The 21,001-nt window shown below is 35.5% G+C and overlaps 1 long non-coding RNA gene across 1 annotated transcript in view; it reads left to right on the top strand.

Moving 5' to 3' along the window:
• Positions 1-17,386, top strand: part of LOC143399289 (uncharacterized) — a 41,252-nt gene extending 23,866 nt beyond the window's left edge. The window contains exon 3 of the long non-coding RNA XR_013091399.2: positions 16,434-17,386. This is a non-coding gene — a long non-coding RNA (uncharacterized LOC143399289). The remainder of the gene's footprint in view (positions 1-16,433) is intronic.
• The last annotated feature ends 3,615 nt before the right edge of the window (positions 17,387-21,001 follow it).

Below are 21,001 nucleotides of genomic sequence, written 5' to 3'. Positions count from 1 at the left end.
TTTTAATGGAAGGACCAATCACGTTTTCAAGACACAGATACACAAAGGCATCTACACATGAACATACACATGCTCAGATATATACACATACACAAACACGTGCATATACATATACTTATAATACACAAGCATATACAAATGCATACCCATATTTACCCTATTTTCCCCTACAATTGCAACAGTAACTGAATTGCTAAATCATAATATATCAAAAGATAATAGGTATCAGAATTAGCTTAATTTCCTTCAGGTGGGCACCTATAGCATCCATATGGTAATGGATAAAAGAAGGACTAAGAGATGAGCCATGATGCTTTAAAGATAAATGACCATTTTGATGTATGACCAGCCATTTTATAATCTGGCTTTCCAAGTCACTGACCAAAGGTTTTATCCCTGGCAAAACCGTCTATTGTCATCTTATTTTTATTAGACTTGAGTGCAACCTCCTACCACCCTTGCTCCATAGGGAAAAAATAAAGTATTAAAAGATATAGTTTTAAATAAGTTGTTAAACTGGCATCTTTCAAAATGATAGAAAACAATTTCAGAACTGTGCTTGAGTGCATTTGACTGCATATCTTTATGTCCAGTAAACCTCACTGAGCATCAGTTTGCTACACTTCACTGTACTAGAGGTAGCTCTTAATGCCATAGTCCATTCCAATTTATTTTATGCCAGGAAATTAGTACTTCCTAAACTCCAGAGGCACAATTTCCAGTCTTATGTATTCTGCTTTAAAATGTCACATCTAAACAAGAAGCAAATATTTGGACTCCCTTTCGCTCCTCCCCATTCCTATCTTTAAAAGATTAGCTATCAGAGCAAAGTAATTTGTGGTAACTGTGCAAATCCTTAAGATGTAGCCTGGCTGAGCTACTTCTGTTCAAAACACAAAATATTTCTTAATAAACTGCTTGAAGCAAAATAGAAATTTCACAGGTGTTAAGTCCATTTTCTCCCTTCAGATGTAACTGTTGATTTCAGACATGCAGATTTAGGACCCATGCATGATAAAATTACTGTCCTGAAGGTGCATAATAACAAATAAACATGAAAGGTTGAAAGCATATGCAAAGCACATATGAAACCGAGTGCTAACCAGGTTTTAGAACTGAGAAGTTTCATAGAATTTGATGCAGGGAAAAGGGCTTAGATATTTTGGGATCTTGTACTGGAGCCACTAATTTTTATTTGTAAGGAACTCCCTTCCTTCCTTCCCATCTCTCTCCTTCTTTCCTTCCTTCCTTTCTTTATTCACTTCTTCCTTCCTTTGTAACATTAGCACCTACTCTGTGCCAGTCACTTTAGCAGAAAAGGGGAGCATAAGCACCTTGTACTGGTTTGCTAGGGATGCCATAACAGAATGCCATCAATTGGGTGGATTAAATAACAGAAATTTATTCCTCACAGTTCTGGGATAGAAGCCCAAGATCCAGGTGTCGGCAGATTTAGTTGTCCTGAGACCTCCTCTCTTATTGGCTTGAAGGTAGCTGTCTCCTTGCTGTGTCCACACATAGCCTTTTCTCTGTGAATAGACATATCTCTGGAGCCTCTTCTTCTTGTCATAAGGACATCACTCACAATAGATTAATGCCCATCCTTCTGACCTTATTTAAGCTTAATTACTTTTTAAAAGATCCTATTTCCAAATACAGTCACATTCTAAGATACTGGAGTCTAGGACTTCAACATATCATTTTTGGGGTGTGGGGAATACAGTTCAATTCACAGCATACCTTAGGTAAGGTCCCTGTCTTGGAAAATCTTATGATATAATGGGGGTGGGGGTGTTATGGTTTATATATGAGGCACACTCCAAAAGCTCATGTGTAAGATAATGCAAGTAAGTTCACAATGAAATGACTGGGTTATGAGAGCCTTAACCTAATCAGGGCATTAATCTCCTGATAGAGACTAAAAGGCAAGTACAATGTGTTTGGAGGTCGTGAGTCATTAGGGGTATGCCTTTGGGGTATGTATTTTGTCCTTGGAGAGTGGAGCCCTTGAAGAGTTGGCTTTCTCTCCCTCTTTCTGCTTCTTGGTAACCATTTCCCCAGCTGCTTTCCTCTTCCACACTCTTTCACCATGATGTTCTGTCTCATCTCAGGTCCTAAGGAATAAAGTCAGCCATCTGTGTATTGAGACCTCTGAAACCATAAGCCCCAAATAAATTTTTCCTCCAAAATTGTTTTTGTCAGGTCTTTTGGTCATAGCAGTGAAAAAGCTAACTAAAACTGGGTGGAGGGTGTAAATAGAGAAATAAGCAAAAGGATAAATCCCTGGGTCAAAGTCATCACTCTACCTCTGAATTTCTTAGCAATTTTCCTGCAAATGAAAAGGATACTATGTAGGATTCCTTACAACATTCATAATATTCTATTCCAAGTTTGTGTCTAAAATTAGGCTTAAAACACAAAGTAAAATACATATGGAAAATGGAATGAGAGGCTGTGACCAGGCAACATAATAGTAACTGCTCTCTCTAGGGGTAAGGATGGAATTTCACCTTCATCATTCCTCTTCAGTTTTGAAGAATGGTTCCTTGTCTCTCACATGCTATAGGGAGTTGATGATTATTATCTTTCCATAACCTTCCAAGTTTGAATTCTGACAAAAAGGAATAAAATTTTAAAAATAAAAAAAGTTTCCAAACAAAACATTTTGCCTTGGATTTAGGCAGACATCTCATTGTCCGGATTCAATGAGTGTTTCCCTGAAAGAATTCCAAAAACATGTACTACCATATCAATAACATAGCTTGCTTCCATCATAATATAGAATGAACACAAAGGAAATCCTTAGTGTTGCATATTCAGTGACAGATATGTAAGGCTTATTTTCATAAATCGTGATTTTTCTCTGTGAAAAATGACTTCCCTTTTCTTCCTTTTACCTTTTATCCAGTATGAAGTAATTTAAAAATCCATTAACACATATTGCCATGTTAATTGGATGATATTCTTCAAGGTCAAGAAACTATCAATAGATATTGAATAGTGACTATAAATAAACTCATCACAGTAATTAGATTTGTCAATTAAAATTGGGAACAGCTAACTCTTTATGACTGGATTAAAGGTGGATCACTTTGGGAAAATAATTTTGTTCAACGTAATAGATGAAGATTAGATGATGATCTCATATGCAAATTTGACCCCGTGAATGAAATAAGATTTTGATTTTTTTTTATATCAGCAGATTTAGAAACTCCTGGAAATGTAGATACTAATGAATTTTCTCAAAAATATGAAAAAGTAAAACTATTGGATAATATTTACCAAGAGGGTATTTTAATGTTAAAAATCTAACATTAATTAAGACCTTGATCTATGCCAGGCTGTGTACTAAACTTTTAAATGCATCATCTCTTTCATTCCTCATGAAATCTGCATGAGGTATATAATTATCTTCTTTTGCAGGTAAAACTTTTCCAAGGTCACTTACACTACTAATAAGTGATGGATCTGGATTAAAATTTAGGTTCATCTGACTCCAAGCCTGATACTCTCTGCACCTCTCTGCATGTGCATGACTAGATAAATATTTTAATTAGTTTCACTTTGTTCGCTATCCTCTCCAAGTCAGAAGGTTTCTGGTGAAGGAGAACAATTCTTGTTTTTAAATTTCATGCATCTGAAAAGGTTCTTCTGAAATCCAGGTCTCATATTTATGGCATAGTTTTCTTTTTTTTAATCTGGAATTTTGTTGGTCACACAGAATTATTTATTTTCCCACAGGTTTTCTCATTAGAAAAGGCATAAATTGCAAAGCAACTTTAGCATCCCTGATCTAGGAGTGTCAGATATTTGGTGCATGGAAGAGAGGTGTGATTATCAGTTCTGTGGCTGCCAATCTGATATATTCACTCAGCAAATAATCAGTAAGTGACTCTTGTATGCCGAGACTGATCTAGGTGCTATCAATATAGCAGTGGAATTTTAAAAGACAGTATCTGAACTCAAGGGCTTATAGCTTATATTCTGGGGGTAGAAAAACAAACAAACAAACAACAACAACAAAAAAAAAACAGCATGTAACTTCAGATTTGTCTGACCTCAAAGTGCACACTTTACCATGAAGCTATTGTGCATTCTCCTATCTGCTGAGACACTTTTATTTATTTATTTTTTAAATAAATGATTGTTAGTGGTCCGAGGAACTTTTGGGGGTTACATAGAGTATGTAAGTAATAGCTGGGGAGTAACATGCTAAACTTAGATTAAACTTGGTATATCAAAGTGTCACACTAACACAATAAGGAATGGTTCATAATTTATAATTGTTACAGTAAAATGCCTGGAGTATGTGGTGTGCCAGATCTCCAAGAGGAGTAGCACTAGGAACTTCTACACTGAATGAAGTGTCACTGTGCAGAATCAGTGCTAAAAGTCAATGGGAATGCCAGATTTTTATTTATTTAGATAAATACTGTTATTGATCACTCAATGTGTTAGGCTGTAGGAAATGGAGACCAAAGATGACAAAGAGAATATTATCCCCAAATAATCAAGGTTTAGTAGGAAAAATTACTATAAAATAATTGAAACACTATTTGCTAAACACTATTATTTAAATATATGTGTGTGTGTGTGTATATGGATGCACATATATAAACTGTATTAGAAACAGAGATAAGGGTGTAAGTTCTTATGTTTAAGGAGATCAGGGAAATTTTCATGGTGGAGTGATATTTAGGTTGAATAATAAAGGTTCACTAGGAGTTTTCTAGGGAAGAGGTAAGGGTAGGTCTATGAGGGTTTTCCAAGTAATTAAAAGCAAATATTTGAAAGCATGACACAATAGGGCACATATAATAGATATCTACTATCTTGGCAAGGATAGAATATTGACCATAAAAGTCACTGAAATGAGGCTGAAGAGAATAGAATGTGTGCTATGCTGCAATGGCTTTTGATCTCACTAGAAGAAGGTGAACTTCCTATGCTCCACAAACTGGGAAACAGATGCCTTAGGGAACGTATGGTTGTTGCTAGTGATACAGACCTGGCCACTTTTCTCAATTGCCTCAAGGGAAAAACAAAACAAAACCAAAAACCTAGAACCCTTGATTTAAAGACACTAAACACAGCTATATTATGAAGAACACAAAATCTAGGAGGCTTAACATTCATATTTATTTATTGAAATATAATATATATCTTAGAGAAAAATAAAACTCAATGTAGAGAAGGTGAGTTTTCACTGTTGACAACCAATATCCATCAAGGAAAGAGCATTAGCTGCTCCCCGAAAACCCTGTGTTCATTTCCAGTTTTTGCCTCCTTCCAGTAAAAAAGAATACATCCTGTCCTGATTTCTAATGGCAGAAGTCAGTTTGACCTGTGTGTGAACTTGACACACAAGGAATCATATGGTATGCACTCTTGTGTATGACTTCTTTCACTCAGTATAAATCTTGGGAGAGTTAAGAATTTGTGTGTATTTGTAATTATGGATTATTTATTCCCATGCTGGATAGTGTTCATTGTGTGAATACACTACATTTTATTTATACATTCCGCTTGTAGTTGGCATTTAAGTTGTTTAGAGTTTACCATTACAAATAGTTGTGCTATGATACAAAACTGTCTTTTCATAAACATACAAATGTATGTATAAGAGCAAAGTTATTCTAGTTTATATAGATTTACTTTTTTTTTTTTGGCACTGCGCATTAAAACCAATGGCACTTTATCACTGGGCTACATCTCCAACTCTTATTATATTTTATTTTTGAGATGGAGCCTCGCTAAGTTTCTGAGGCTGGTCTTGACCTTGTGATCCTCCTGCATCAGCCCCCTGAGTCATTGGGATTATGTGTGTGCCACCATGCCTGGATGTATGTTTACCATTAAAACACACAGTTTTCCAAAGTAATTGTACCATCTGTACTCATACTAGCAGTATATAAGAATTTTGGTTGTAGCTCAGCAGTAAAGCACTTGCCTCGCACGTTCGAGACCCTGGGTTTGATCCTCAGCACCACATAAAAATAAATAAGTGAAATAAAAGTATTTTGTCCAATTACAACTAAAAAATAAATATATATATATATATATTTTAAATTTGGGTTGCTACAATTCTTTCCAAAATTTTTAAATCTTTTTAATTTTAGTTATTCTGGTGGGTATTTCATGGTAACTGATTCTGATTTTAATTTGCATTTCCTTAAGGAAATTTTCATATTTTTTATCATTTGGATATTCTTTTTGTTTAGTGTTTCTTCATATTCAGTCCATTGTTTTATTGCATTTTTATGTTTTCATTTTTTTTTTTCTTATGGATTTGTATGAGTTCATTAGATATTCTGGATAATAGCCCTTGCCAAACGTCTGTATTGAAATACCTTTTTTCAGGCTGTGTGTTGACATATATACATTTTTAAACTTATATGTAAGACCCAAAAGAAATTCTGCTCACATCAGTTCACTTAGGATTATGTCCTAGTGAAGAATGAAACCTCACTTATGGATTTGCTCCAGTACCACTTAAAGGCTCCACAGTCCCTTGCCTGTCTTAGCCTCAAGTTCTCTATTGTTGATGTTAGAACCAGCAAGATTTGAGAAGCAGCAAATAAGCCAAGTCGTCATTGTTTGCAAAAATACTCCATAGGCTTGGGATTATTATAGAGTTCTGTATAAAAATAAAATTAGTGCTTATAAGAAATGCTCATGTAGTTGAATTGAGAGCCATATTTTAGGATGGTTAGGAAGTTCTCACCCACAGCCAGAGTGGTTTTTAGGAAGATGTGCCCTTTTTGTTATTAGACATAGGACATGTTTGTAATTCTGTGAGGACTGCATAAACATCATTATGCTAAACCTGGTCTTGAAAATCATGTGATATTTTGGCACATACCTTCTTCTCTTTATGTACAGTGTAAATACCTTTTTATTTGTTTTACTCTTTAATCTTGTAACACGGTTATAAGTAGCAATTTATTTTTTATTTTGTTGTTTATAAAGATTTTATTGGTGTATTATAATTATGCACAGTAGTGGAATTCATTACAACACATTTGTGCATACACATAACATCATTTAGTCCATTTCATTCCCCAATACCTCCTCTTTTCCTCTCATCCTCTCCTTTTCCTCTCATCCTCTCTGCCCCTGGTTCCTTTCCTGTACTCTACTGGTCTCCCTTCTGTTTTTGTGAGATTTACCCACACCGTATTTTGTTTTTCCTTTTTTCTCTATAGTTTCCACATATGAGAGAGACAATTGACTTTCTGAATCTGGCTTATTTTGCTTAATATAATGCTATCAAGTTCCATTATCCAAGAGGATTAAAGTCAGTATGCAATAGCAATACCTGCATACCCATGTTTGTAGTAGTGCAAGTTACAATAACCAAGTTATGAAACCAGCCTAAGTGTCCATCAACAGATGAATGGATAAAGAAAATGTGGCATATATACCCAATGGAGTTTATTTAGTCCTAAAGAAGAACAAAATTATGTCATTTATAAGTAGCAATTTAAATCCTTGAAGGATTACTGGTTCATGAAGCAAGCTCAGGACCGAGAAGCCCAGAAGTGGCCAGGATCTCAAGGTGACCAAGGTCTTGGTCAGCTTTCTTCTCCTTATACTGCTGTCTTTAGTGCTAAGGTCATTGTTCTCAGGGTCACAAAATGTCTGTTGCTGAACCCACAGAAAGAATATTCCCTTCCAGGCTGGAAGAAGCAAAAAAGCAAAACAGCAAAAACCATTTCCTAGTAGCTTCCATATTTATATTTAAAATCTCTAGGGACTTATGCCTATATTTTATGTTCTGAATTTTGTTGTCTGGCCACAAAGAGCTCTGAAGGAGGCAGGAAAATGAAATATTTTTTCTTTTTAGCTGCCACTTTAGGGACAGTAAATATAAGACAGTTTTTCATTTGTTGATTGCTTTTCCATTGCTGGGTATGTATGTGTATATATATGTATGTATGTATGTATGTATCCATCTGTTCTCACAAGAGGGTTTTGACTAGGTCATAGTACCTTTGTCTCCTCTCCCCCTTTTTTTCCATATTTTATCATGAAATTTTTATCATTATTAAAATAAAGAAGGCTTATTAAAGAATATTTGAAAAATAGCAAAGAATGAAAAATTACCCAATAGTTAAACAAAGAATCACTATGAATACTTTAGTGTGTATTCTAGTCATTTATATAAAACAATATCTGTGTGTGAGGAGTACTCATTGGTTTTGGGGTGTGGTTGCTTTCAGGTGCTCTCAGTAGACAGAGGTACTTAACACACACATACACACACACACACACACACACACACATACATAATGCATCCATATATCTACATCTGTCTGTATATTATTAAATCAGTGAGTCCATCCTGATATGTGTATTCAATGCCAATATAACATTACTTCTCATTTTCTCTTTTCTGCATTTGTCAATTTTTTTCCACAGTAAGAATCTGGCCTCTTTATTCTCAGCATACATACTTACTCAATCTCTCTAATATCAAACTTCCCTCAGCGTCTTGCCCCACTTTTTTTTAATATATATTTTTTAGTTGTAGGTGGAACAATACCTTTATTTTTTTTAAATTGTTACGTGTTGCTAAGGATCAAACCCAGTGCCTCACGCATGCTAGGCAAGCGCTCTACCACTGAGCCACAACTCAGCCCAGCATGTTCCCCTTTTGCCCCTATAGGTGACTTCCTCCTCTGCTTAGGCTTTAGTACCTTGTGCCAGCCTGCTCTCTCACATGAACCTAAGTTCTCTCCTACTGAGCTCAGACACTTCTGTGGGCTTTCCTATTCCTTTCCTGCTTTTGAGAAGGAGTCCTTCTCACAAACAAATGCCCCAACTTCTCACTGGTTCATGAGTCTACCTGTTCCCCTATTCTGGAGCCTATTTTGCTTGGACCTATCTGTTAAACAGTTTGGGGACTTAATTATTCAGAAGGGGTAAGGAATGAAAGGAGAGAAGGAAAAGAAAATAAAAATCATACATGTTTCTAGTTTGTCATGATGTCTTATATATTTTCTTTATGTAAGTCAGTCAATCTCTTTTGTTAATTTATTATATTACTTTTGAACTTAAAATATGATATAGAGAAATTGAAAATGATGATATTTTTCATTTTTTTGTGTTTAAGTATCCAATCAACTATGTACTTATTTTGTCATTTAATATGGGTAAAGACCTATGCTAATTTAAAAAATTATTGCTTTATTATCTTCATTTTCTAAAAACTTATTTTCACTTCTTTTATTTTTTTCTTTCTGCTTGGATTGACTTTTCCTCTTTGTACTTTGGTTTCAATGTTACCATAAATCCTGCTTCCAAAGATCACAGTCTCTGCCAGCTCCTCCCTCAGTGCCCTTTATGATCCTCTCTGTCTTACTCTGAATGTTCTCAGACTATGGAGAACTCCCAGCCCTTGAATAGTGGCCAGCTAGTTTTTCAGCAATCATGCTGCTGAGTTATTAATAGTAATTAATGCCAAATAAATCACATTTAAGACTCATCCTAGGAAAGGTTATGGAAAGAAGACCCTTGAATTCTCTAAGAAGATCCTCTAGCCTTAGCTTCAGTATGGAGCGGGATTCAACAGGATTATTTTTTATTCTTCTCTGTGAGGGAACTAGCTTGGCTAAGCAAAGTATGCCTTGCTATTATATTAGACTTCTACTCCTGGGCATGCTGATTAGTAAAGAGTTCCCATATTAAGTGAAATATGTCACCTGATGAAGAGGTAATTTTAGAAGTGTCAAAAGCATCTGGGCATCTGAGGATACCTCAATCCTGCTTATTTTTCTACTTCTTTTCCTCAGATGAACTGCAAATGAACATGTTTGGTGTTAGAAGCAGCCATGGATATGAATGGCTTTATATTTATGTCTTAATATGAGACCGTGAAACAACAATTACTCATGTCATGTAGATTTTATATGACAACATCACTCAGATTTTCTCAATATGTGTCTGACGTTTAAAATTCTATGGCGTAGTTATCTGATCACAACTTATATAACTAGTGATGTAGGGACAGTTTAAAGAAAATGAGTGGGAAGGACTAAGATCAGTGAGTCACTTTTCTTTCCTCTTAATTCTCAAGTGAATTCATCTGCAAGGAATTTTGTTTTAGGGGGATGTTTATCCTGAGTGGTAAGAGAAAGCACTAAAATGATAAGGTTATAATGAGAACATGATTGGGGATGGGGAAAGAAGAAGAACATCTATTTGTGTACTGATTAATTTTCAAAATATGTCTTCAAGGTGAAAGTGATAAGCCAACCCTTTCCCAATCTTTCTGGAACATTTAGTCAACTCTTCATTGTAAGGGACCAGTGGTGTGGATAACTAGCAAAGTGTGGATAGTTCCCAATGCTTTTCTGTTAACATGGGTGAAGGTGGTGGTTGGTTTAGGTTGTTTAGCTGACAGAGGAGAAGAGGGAGTCTCCTTTCTTCTCAAACCTTTGACACTCCTTCATTCCTTTTCTTCATTAGAAGTGATAACTTTGTTTTTTATTTTACAGAAAAGAAGTAATCAGAAGAGAATTTGCTATCTTTCTGTAATCACATCATTCACTACCCCTGAATCCATACACATGAACTCTACTCTGCCTCCTTCACTGTGGACGAACTGTGTTTTGAAAGATGGCAACACTCTCCACTCCTCACCACCCCACTCTTTGCTGTTAAGACTCCTTTCCCTCTGTCCTAACCAAGGACATTGCTCCAGAGTCTCTCTCCTCTCCTGCTTCATGTCCCGTTTATTTTTAACCAGATTATTTAAGTGAACAACTAATACGCTTTTCTCCATCTTAAACACAATTAACAGAATCAATAAAAACCCTCAGATTTCCCTTTACCACATTCATTGGCTCTTCTTTAGAGTAGAACTTCTAGAAAGGGCTGCTTGGTGCATGTTGTAGACCATTTGTCTCTATTCATCTTTGAAGGCAGTTGCCAACCTTGAAACAGCTCTCATTAGGATGCCTTTTATGTGAATAAACAAAATGGTCAATTCCTGGTCCTTATCTTACTCAGGCACAGCATCATTTCACATAATAAAGCACATTCTCATTTAAAAATCATGTTAAATGATTTCTAGGATGCTTCTTTATCTTGTTCCCTGCATTACTACTGATTTCTTCTTAGTCTCTTGCCACTGCCTTGACCTTTAAAATAAGAATGAAATACCCTATCATATGTTTTATTCTCATGCTTTAAATATTACCTGTATGCCAAGCCAAGGACTTATTTGCATGGAGATTCTCTACTCAGGTATAATCAGCTTTATTTTCCCTTTACCTTCTTGAGGTCTCTGATTAAGTGCTGAGTTTTAAATAGTCTTCCCTGACTTATCAATACAGAAGAGCATGCCTCTTCTTAGCAAACACTATACCTCATCCTTTTAAAAAAAACAACAAAAAACAATAAAAACTTTTAATTTTGTCCTAATCAACATATGCCAGTGTGTATTTACTAGCCAATATTTACATGAGAATGTGAACTTGCTGATGTCTAGAGTTTTTACTTGATCAACTGCTGAATCCTAACACTCAGAAGAGCACCTGCCATATAACAGATACTGAGCAATTATTTATTGAGTAGATGGATGGTTGATGGTAAAGGAAGCAAGTGGCTTCTTCCTTTTCTTAACAGCTTTTAAAGGCTGAAATTGTATTATACTTGAGTGGTAGAATACCTGGAGAAGTACATGTGTAGAGAATAGGGACCAGAGCTCAAGTGCCAAAAGCCAAACCAAATCCTTGACAAGGAATTCCAGTGCTGATTGGTGATAAAATGTAACATGAAGTTAGATTATAGACTTTTTGGCATCAGAATAACCGGTGAGGATATTCTAATGTGCAGGTGGATAAACCAGAATTTTTTGTCAATAGAGAAGAAAACCTGAGATGAACCAGGTAAGAGAAGCTAGTACCAGGACTAACTCCATGAATTCTTCAAATCTGTTTGTCACAAATTGTAACTTTTTCAATAATGTGTACATTTTTTAAAAAGATAAGGGGCTAATGTTCTGTTCTTAGGATGTATTTTTGGCTTACAGAGAGACAGGAGAAAAAATAACAACACATTATGTATATGAAAATCAACAGCTGCAATGTGATGAAAATAAGGCAATGAGATTTTTAAATTAAAAATATTCTAATCAAACCTCCTGTCTCTCACTATTAAAAAAAAAGTTTTTAAGGCAACAAGATGTGGCTATAAAAGCTCAAAATCACTTTTAATCCTAGCTATCCTACAAAACTACTAGAATAGCAAAATGGGGAATTACTTATGTTCTTATTTCAGTTTCCTTTTCTGTATATTAAGGTTGCTGGACTTGATTAAAGCTTGTAAATTTATTTCTTCTTCTTGTCAACTGTGATGCATTTGTAAGAGCAACCTGGAGTGCTATATGGATAAGCATTTGAGGCCACACGGAGGCTCAGTTAAAAAAGAGAGCTGAAATTGATTAGTGCTGTCTGCCTAGAGTTTAGGAAAGATAAATGGCAGCAAGGCTGTGTTGTATTGATGCTATTCTGGACTATCCAGACTTTATGCTATTTTTCAGTTCTAAAATTCCATGACTGAGAATGCCTAGTATGTTAAGTATAATCTTTGCAATAAATATAGTGATAAAATTTATATGTTAGCTATCAAAACATTCCTTTTAGTTTATTTTTTAGAGACTCTGAATATTTGGTAACTATTTCTTCTAAAGGTGCTGGGATTTATATACTACTCATAATATTTTTACATTGTGTGCTAAGTGAAACATGGCAAGAGTATACAAGCAGCATATAGAAACAGTCGTGATATTTTTACCACCAAAATAATTCAAGTTAGCATCAATGAATAAAATTCACATAAATCAGGTTTTAGTTTAATTCAAAATAAGTGTGCAGTTTTGCTTATTGGCTTTGCCTCATAATATGCCCATAGGAAACATGATTTTAATACCCAGGAAGTGAAGCATTTTGACTGCAATCCTTTCAAATTATGGTAGAAACATCTAGAATTGAGTAGCAAAATGGCTGATCTTCATTTCACTTCTTGGTTACACAGCAGAACAGTGTGTCTAAATTAAAAGAAATATCCGAGTGTGACATCAAGGGTTGTATGTAGAGATATTTAGAGATATTCAACTTTAATTATGGACCTTAATTAGAAGATGCAAATGTGATCTGCTTCAGTTTGTATTTCTTGACGCAAATCCTCTCTGCCCTCAATCCCAACATACCATGTAAAAGAAGGAAATTTTGGGTGACTTACATGGATTTGATATAACTTCATTTTTTTCAAAGAAATTACAAAAATATTGTGCAATTATATAACTTGCTGAAAAGTGGCATTATATTTTAAGTATTTTTTAGTTCAGTAACCTAAGTAGTCCCAAGAGAGAAATATCAGTTTATTTATGGAAGTAAGTCTGTGTTTTTAATGTAATGATAAAAGTTTGTACTGCATTTTATCATCAAACCTGGCTGAATTTGGCACTTACTTTCATTTTTTGAATGGAAATAATTTAAATAGGACTTGAATGAATGTGCTTTGAAATACATTATTCCATGTAAAATCCTGGAGTTATTTGTGGTATGTAATGGTCTGAACTCATTTTCTCTAATTTCTGATCTTGGATATGTAATCAAGGGATTTTTTTTTTTTTAACTGGGAAAGGACATTTAAAAATCAACTAAATCCTCTCATTTTCCTTTCCTCTCTCTTTCATTTTTTTAATTTTATAGTTCACGTGATTTCTGTATTCATTTTAGTCATTCATTTGCTTTGTTTTCCCTGCTGTCTGGTCTTGCTCTTACTATTTTAGAATGTCAGCCAAACACCTGATTCAAAGTGAAATGTCTGTTAAATTAACCTCATATTGGTTTGCTTCCATGCCCTGACCAAATTGTCTGATTTTAGTCTGGAATTGGTTGAAAGTTTTTCCACTCAGACTATCTGAATTAGTTTTTTTTTAGTAAGCTGATTTGATTAACTGAGTTTATTTCACACACATCTCTGTAATCTCTAGTAATTTCAAGATGACTATGGTGTGTAAAAAGCTCCTGGGCTCATGTTTAGTTTGTTTGCCTTTTTCCCTCCCTTTTCTTTTTACAAAAGAGTCATCTCTTCCTGGTAGGGTCCACATTTTGTTCAGTTTCCTTTCCACTTATCATCAGCATCTTGGACAATGCTTTGTACCCAATAGGTTTTTACTTGAGATACAGGTAAAGGGTCTTACCATAAACTAGTACCTCAATGATGTGGTTTTCATACAAATTATTTTGGAGTCCTGATTGAATTATTTGGATATTCTCCTCAGTTCTTTCATAATCTTCTCAAACTTTGTCCATCTTTGACCATTTGTGAACACCTAATGTTATGTGGACTCCCATGACAGTTTTTGATAGTTACAAAATATCCTAGTGTCCCAGGACCATTCTTTTTCTTTGCATTTTACAAATGCATAGGAATTCCTAAGTTTTTCATTACTCTAATATTTGTAGATGAAACTTTCTGAATAAAGGGTGTCTTAGAGAGATTTAGGTAATTAAACCCTAGGTTTCCTTTTTCAGTGATGAACTACCACAAACGAAAGAAGAAAACGCTGGTTTAAAAATGCACCTCCCAAAAGTGAATGTGGGATTTTGTAGTCATCATGAGGAATTCAAAACCAGAGGCAGACAAACCTCTTCATTTTACATATTACTAATCAAGGAAAGATTAAGAGGATTATCCAGATGCCCACTAGTTAGTAACTGAAAGATCATCACTCTAGCCCAGTGTACTCTTGACTCCACTGTCCTGGGGGGTAAATCAGAAGTGCCTCAGATTTTCAAGTCTCCCCCATCACTTTTACTAAACTTTCTACTATCTAGAGTAAATCATAAATGTCCAGTGTTCCTCTAAGCCTTTTCCTAAAACAAAAGAAAAAATGGTGAAAGGTGTGGCTAAGCTGGGTGGTAGAGTATGAGAGGATAGGTTCGGTGCCTAGTGACTGGTAAAACATTGACGACCTCACACATAATATTTATCTAATGTTTTCAGAGTTTAAGACAAACTTCACCAAATTGCTTGGGTATTCACAGCAGAAAGTAACCACTCTCCTAACCATCACACTTCACGGCAATTGTTTTCTTCCTTATTCTGTTACACAGGAGTGCATTCCAATTTAGGGTACTTTAACTGTCAGAAATATCAGAAAGAGCTTTTGCACTTTAAGCAATCATCCCAAACCCCTGTCCAGTAGACACGGGGAGAGCGATTTAGAAGCAATCTTTGTTTTGCTCCCCATTGCCCTTTCACCTGAGATATAGCTTTCAGCTAATTAGCTCTTTCTGACATTGCAATGAGAGTTATACTGTGCTCTACCCAGAGAGGTAGATTGTGTGAGGTCACAGAACTCTAGCCTTGCTGGGATTTATTTTAAAAGCCGTATTTTGTTTAGCTACTTGACATCTAACATTTCAGTTGCCCAAGTGCTCATGATTTCAAGTTTGCAATGAACTGAAACTTAACCATTATAACTCTCAGGTCAGCCTCTTTACTCTGTTTCTGCCTCTTATGGTTAGGTATTGTCCCAGGTTGTAATGAAATTCATTTATATTTTGCTTTCTAAATATTTAAAGAAATATTGATTATCAGCATAAAATCTACTTGTCTTCTATAGACACTTTGCCTAAAAATTAAAAAGCAATGAAAAAACAAAGACCTCCTCAATATTTTTACCATAAAATGTGCTTTAGTGATAATAAATCATAGGTCAGTGCTCTTCTAGACCTTCAGAGTTGAATGAAGCCAATTAATGTACAATTACGGGCAGCAGTGTTTTATTTGAAGGGTCTCTTATAATGAAACTTTTTAACAGGATAATTGTAGACATCTGCTGCATGTACCTTAGTAAATACATAGCCAGTATTTGCTAAGATCTTCAGAGCTTTTACAACTTTACACAAAAGGACATATTGGCAATTCTGTTTTCCTATATAATAGGCAGACTATGCAAAATGCTGTGCTAGAATTCAGCATTGTTATAGAAATGCTCAATGTCACCAGAGCGATTGACTTGTTCCACCTGGCTTTCAGACATTTGGAGAAGAAAAACATATGTACCTTAATTGCAAAATGTAGGCTTAATGAACATGCGGGCGTTATGTTATACCAAATGCAACAATCCACATGATGGCAAGCTACTTAAGAACATGTCACAATGTTTGGCTTTTAAGAGGTTTGCCTTTGGCAATGTTTCAGAGAAGAATGTGTTCCTTACATTTGCAGTCCTGTGAGCCAATAATAAAGTGTTCAGCATATGAAGCTGGTATTTATTTTAAATTGCTATGTCAATATTTTTGTTTAAAAGCAAGCTTGATTCCCTGTGTGGACTTTGTTGAAGCCTTCTATCACTGCTTTTTATTTGAGTTTGATTTAGCTTCTTTTCCCCCTGATTTTGTGTTTTGCAGAATGACTTGCTTGAAAGCCTTCTGATTGGGTTGGGGGAATAAAGTTGCTGTGTGAATTTCAAAGACCAGAAAATGTAAAAAGGAGCAAACACTTGCTGAAGGCATCAGAGAAGTGACTGCAATCAAGCAGTGTTGGTGTGACCTTGAAGCTTCCTAGAATAGAGGCCACATTTGGAATAATGGAAGCTGTGCATTCAAATGCCTCCAGATGACCTCACTAATAGAAGCCCCTTATTCCTGCTGAGATGTCTCTAGGCCCAACACCAGTGTTTAGTCATTCCTAGGAATCCAGAAAATCAGCCTTTTGTTTTTAGAAATACAAATGGAATTATGCCATTGTTGAATATTGCATAACTGATTTAATCCTAATGTGATGTCAAAACAAATTTCCTCAGCAGTTAAGGGAATGCCGTATCTACCACAGATACAATTGCTTTGCAGATGCCATATATGTACTCTTCCAACAAATTATTGGGCAGTTCTGTTCATGAACTTTCACAATTCTCCATCCCAAATATTTCCGTGGGGTAATTAAAATGATCTTTTCATAAAAGCAGTATGAAGCAGTATGCATCATCTCTACACACTGAGCTGAAAAATATTGTATTCATAAATTAAATTGGACATTTTGAAAGGTTAACACAAAAAGCTACTTTGCTCTTGGTAATCAATAAGGAAAAAAGGATTTCAGGTAATTAAAATCTGTGAAGTGAACATTTCTCATTTGGAACCTATTAAAGGAATATAAGCAGACAGAGGCAAGAGATAAATATGAAAACAAGTGATTAAAAATGTTTTGTTATATGTTGGCAAGGGAATATAATAACATATGGGGCCTGAAATAATATAACATGTTGTTATAGATAGTATAACATTTAAATTATATGGTATGTATATAAGTTATGCATGTACATTACTTAATTTAAACATTAGACTGTAATTTTTTTTTTAAATATGCCTGTTCTGTATGTTAGGCTATAGTTTATGTGTTGTTTAAGTCTTTCCAACTGAATGCTTGGTATAGAAACCAGCATGGCTACTTGTTAGAAATGCAGAATTCCAAACCCATACCAGGTGAATCAAAATCTGTAGTTTAACAAGTTCTATGGGTGATTTATAAGCACATTAAAGTTTGAAAAGCATGGTTTTGTGTGATTGCCCCACATAAAGTAAAGTTGCCTCTGAAAAAGTCAACTATACTTCCTTCTTAAGGCCCAAATCAGTAATTTTGTGGCTATATGTGAGGGCAATAACTGAATCTACAGAAGTTGTAATAGTCAATGTATGTGCTAGAGCATCTGACTTTCTATAATGCACCAACTAAGGGAAACACTGAGGGGCATGTAGACTCCATGCTCAATACCACTGGCTTTTGAGTCCTGGTTGCACAACTTTTCCTTTGATCTACTGGCAATGTTCTTTCCTCTTACCTGTCAAAGTTTGATCTTTGCTTCCAGGGTGCAGTTTTTTGTTTTTGTTTTTTTCTTAACCCAAACTCAGCTTCTTTGGAACATCCAGCCTATTGACGTTTCCAGGGACAGTTGAAGGGTTGACTCTCTTTGGGGTCAATTTTAAGCTAAGAACACTTCTGGTCAGAAAGCACCTTTAAACTGGCTCTGTGGTGCAATGGATAATGCATAGGTCTCCTAACCAACCACAATGTGGTCATTAAAAAAAAAAAAAAAAAAAAAAGAGCCAGGCATGGCAGTGCACACTTGTAATCCCAGCTACTTAGGGGCTAGGATGGGCAACTTGTTGAGAACTTGTGTCAAAATAATGATAATAATAATAATAAAGGCTGCAGATATAACTCAATGGTAGAGCACTTCTGGGATCTATCTCTAGTACTGAATAAAAAGAAAGAAAAAAAAGAAAGAAAAGCAACAATAAAGCACATCTGGGTGACTGTCTCTCACACCAATGCTTAGTGTTAAAATCAACCAAAACTGCATGTTCTCCTTTGCTGGTCAGTCCTTATATTTCCTGCCTTCCTCCACTTAAACTTCTAATCTTAGCTAGTACAACCACTCTGGAAAACAATATGGAGATTTCTCAAAAAAAAACTAGGGATGGAACCACCACATGACCCAGCTCTCCCACTCTTCGGTATTTTCCCCAAAGACCTAAAATCAGCATACTACAGTGAAACAGTCAATTTAATGTTTATAGCAGCACACTTCACAATAGCTAAATTATAGAATCAACCCAGATGCCTGTCAACAGATGAATGGATTAAGAAATTGTTTTATACACACACACACACACACACACACACACACACACAATGGAGTTCTACTCAGCCATTTAAAAGAATGAAATTATGGCATTTGCTGGTAAACAGGTGGAAAATGCTAAGTGAAATTAGTCAAACTCAGAAACTCGGAGGTAGAATGTTTTCTCATATGTGAAAGAGTAAAATAAAAGAAAGCAGGAGGGAAGGGTAAGATTACATAAGGGACCAATCAAATATAAATTAATGAGTGAAAGGAAGTTTAGTAGAATGGAGGAAGGAGAAGGGGAGTGGGGAGGGAGCACGAGAGGGGAAGGAGGAGATATGAACTGAAATCAATTTCCATGCACGTATGAGTTTGTCGGGATGAATCCAACTACTATATATAACCATAAAGCTCTAACAAAACCTACAAAACTAAACAAACACATAAAACCTTCTGGTGTTAGGCACACAGCTTCTGCTAGATAGAGCATACTGCAGTATAAAATTTGTTGTACTTTCTCTTCAGTTTACATATAGCTCTCATGACCTTAAAGTAACACGTTTCTTTTTAGTTTTAATATAACATTACAAAGATGTATTTATTTTATGATACAGGAAATATAAGGATTAAAATATATGGTTTCTAGATAAATATTAATTTAATATATGTAAGATTATATTTCCCACTGAGTCGTAAGACCCTTGTGCTATGTGATGTGCAGCATAAGGATGGATTATCAAACACATGGCCTAGTGCACTTAGCACTCATAACTGTAGTGTGGGTAGGCCGATATATAAGTACTATTAAAATAGAAGTGACAAGAAGGGCATTAGGTGCTCAGAGTAGGAAGAAATCATATCTGGCTTATATTTAGAAAAAAAGTCTCAAAGAATAGGCAGTATCTGAGCAGAACAGAAAATGGGGTAGGGAAATGATATTCCCAGCCCAAGGCATAGAAGGAATATAGACGCTAAAAGAGATTTATGTAAGATATACCCAGAACCATAATGGACACTTAACAAAACTGAATATATGCAAAGGCAAATGGTGGGAGACAGAGGAATCTTAACACAGTGTGCTAAGTATATGAACTGGATCTCTGGAAGAAGCATAGCTTTTAGTGATAAAAATGATAGAAAAAAAGTGCAAGGACACAAACTCCAGCAACCTAAATGTCTGATTACTAATGGCTGGCCATGAAAAGGCAACCATTAGCAATGAAGAAACATATATGAAATTGTTCTCTGTCATTCTAAGCAAGGTTTCTCAATCAGAGGAGAAAAAGTTCTATTAGAAACCAATGACATCATTTAGTTTATCTGTGAGCCATACAGCTCCTAGACAAAACAATACATAGACAATATGATTGACTGAATGATCTATTGACTCAGAATCCAGCACACCTATTGACTAAACTTTGCAGCTCGGGACAGACGAAACAAATAACTGGTTCTTGTGAACCAGAAGAGAACAAGTAAGATAGGGCCGAATACAGAATAGTGTAAGGGAGGTAGAAATTTTCTGGGACTTAAAACAGGAATTACAATTCAAATTCTGACCTAATTCATGATGTGACTTTTGGCAAGTTACTTTGCCTTCCTGAGCTTCACTGTCCTCATCCATAAAATCAGCATAATTTCTAAATTCCCTTTCTAGCTCTAACATTCTCTAGATCTAAAATTCATGAGGAAATTTCTGATTAATATAGGTACATTTTGCTTGATTTTCTACTTCTTTTGAAGATCACCATAAACAAACCAATTCTGATTCTGAGACTGTGCCACACAAGGTGAAGAGATGAGCAATTTAAATTTCCTATTATCAAGGTAATAGAAATTTTCTTGAATCTATATCTGCTATTTTGATTCCCTTGTGGGTCACTCATGCAGTAATGTCCAACTATTCAGGTAGTGGTGGCAGCAGTTCAAAGTCAGAGTTTGAGAAGAAGCACCAATGTGTTGAGAACTCATATTCAGGATTGCTGCTGTTACAGAGTTGGGGCCTTCCAGGAAACTGAGGCAGCAAGAAGACCCCCTTCAAACACTTACAATTAATTCAGAAAGGTTTCCAACATGTCACTCAGAGTAACAGGCCCAAGTTTTATTGAAGGGATAGGAAAAGGGAACAAGGACACTCTCAAGAGAGAGAGTGTGTACTCTCATAGAGGAGAGGGACAGTATGCCTCTCCTGCACTCCATTTTTATTAGGGAATCCTAAAGAAATTTCTTGAAGATCCTGCCCAGGTCTACTTCTTGACTTTTTACTGACAGCAGCGTAACCTCAGACATTCAAGTACCTATTGCCATGACAATTTTAGGTCCCCTTGGCCCATGCTGAACAGTTCTAATTGG

This window comes from Callospermophilus lateralis, chromosome 5 (assembly GCF_048772815.1).
Source record: "Callospermophilus lateralis isolate mCalLat2 chromosome 5, mCalLat2.hap1, whole genome shotgun sequence".
Lineage (NCBI taxonomy): Eukaryota > Metazoa > Chordata > Mammalia > Rodentia > Sciuridae > Callospermophilus > Callospermophilus lateralis.
Note: the sequence above shows the minus strand (reverse complement) of the source record. Positions and strands in the feature narration are given on the sequence as shown.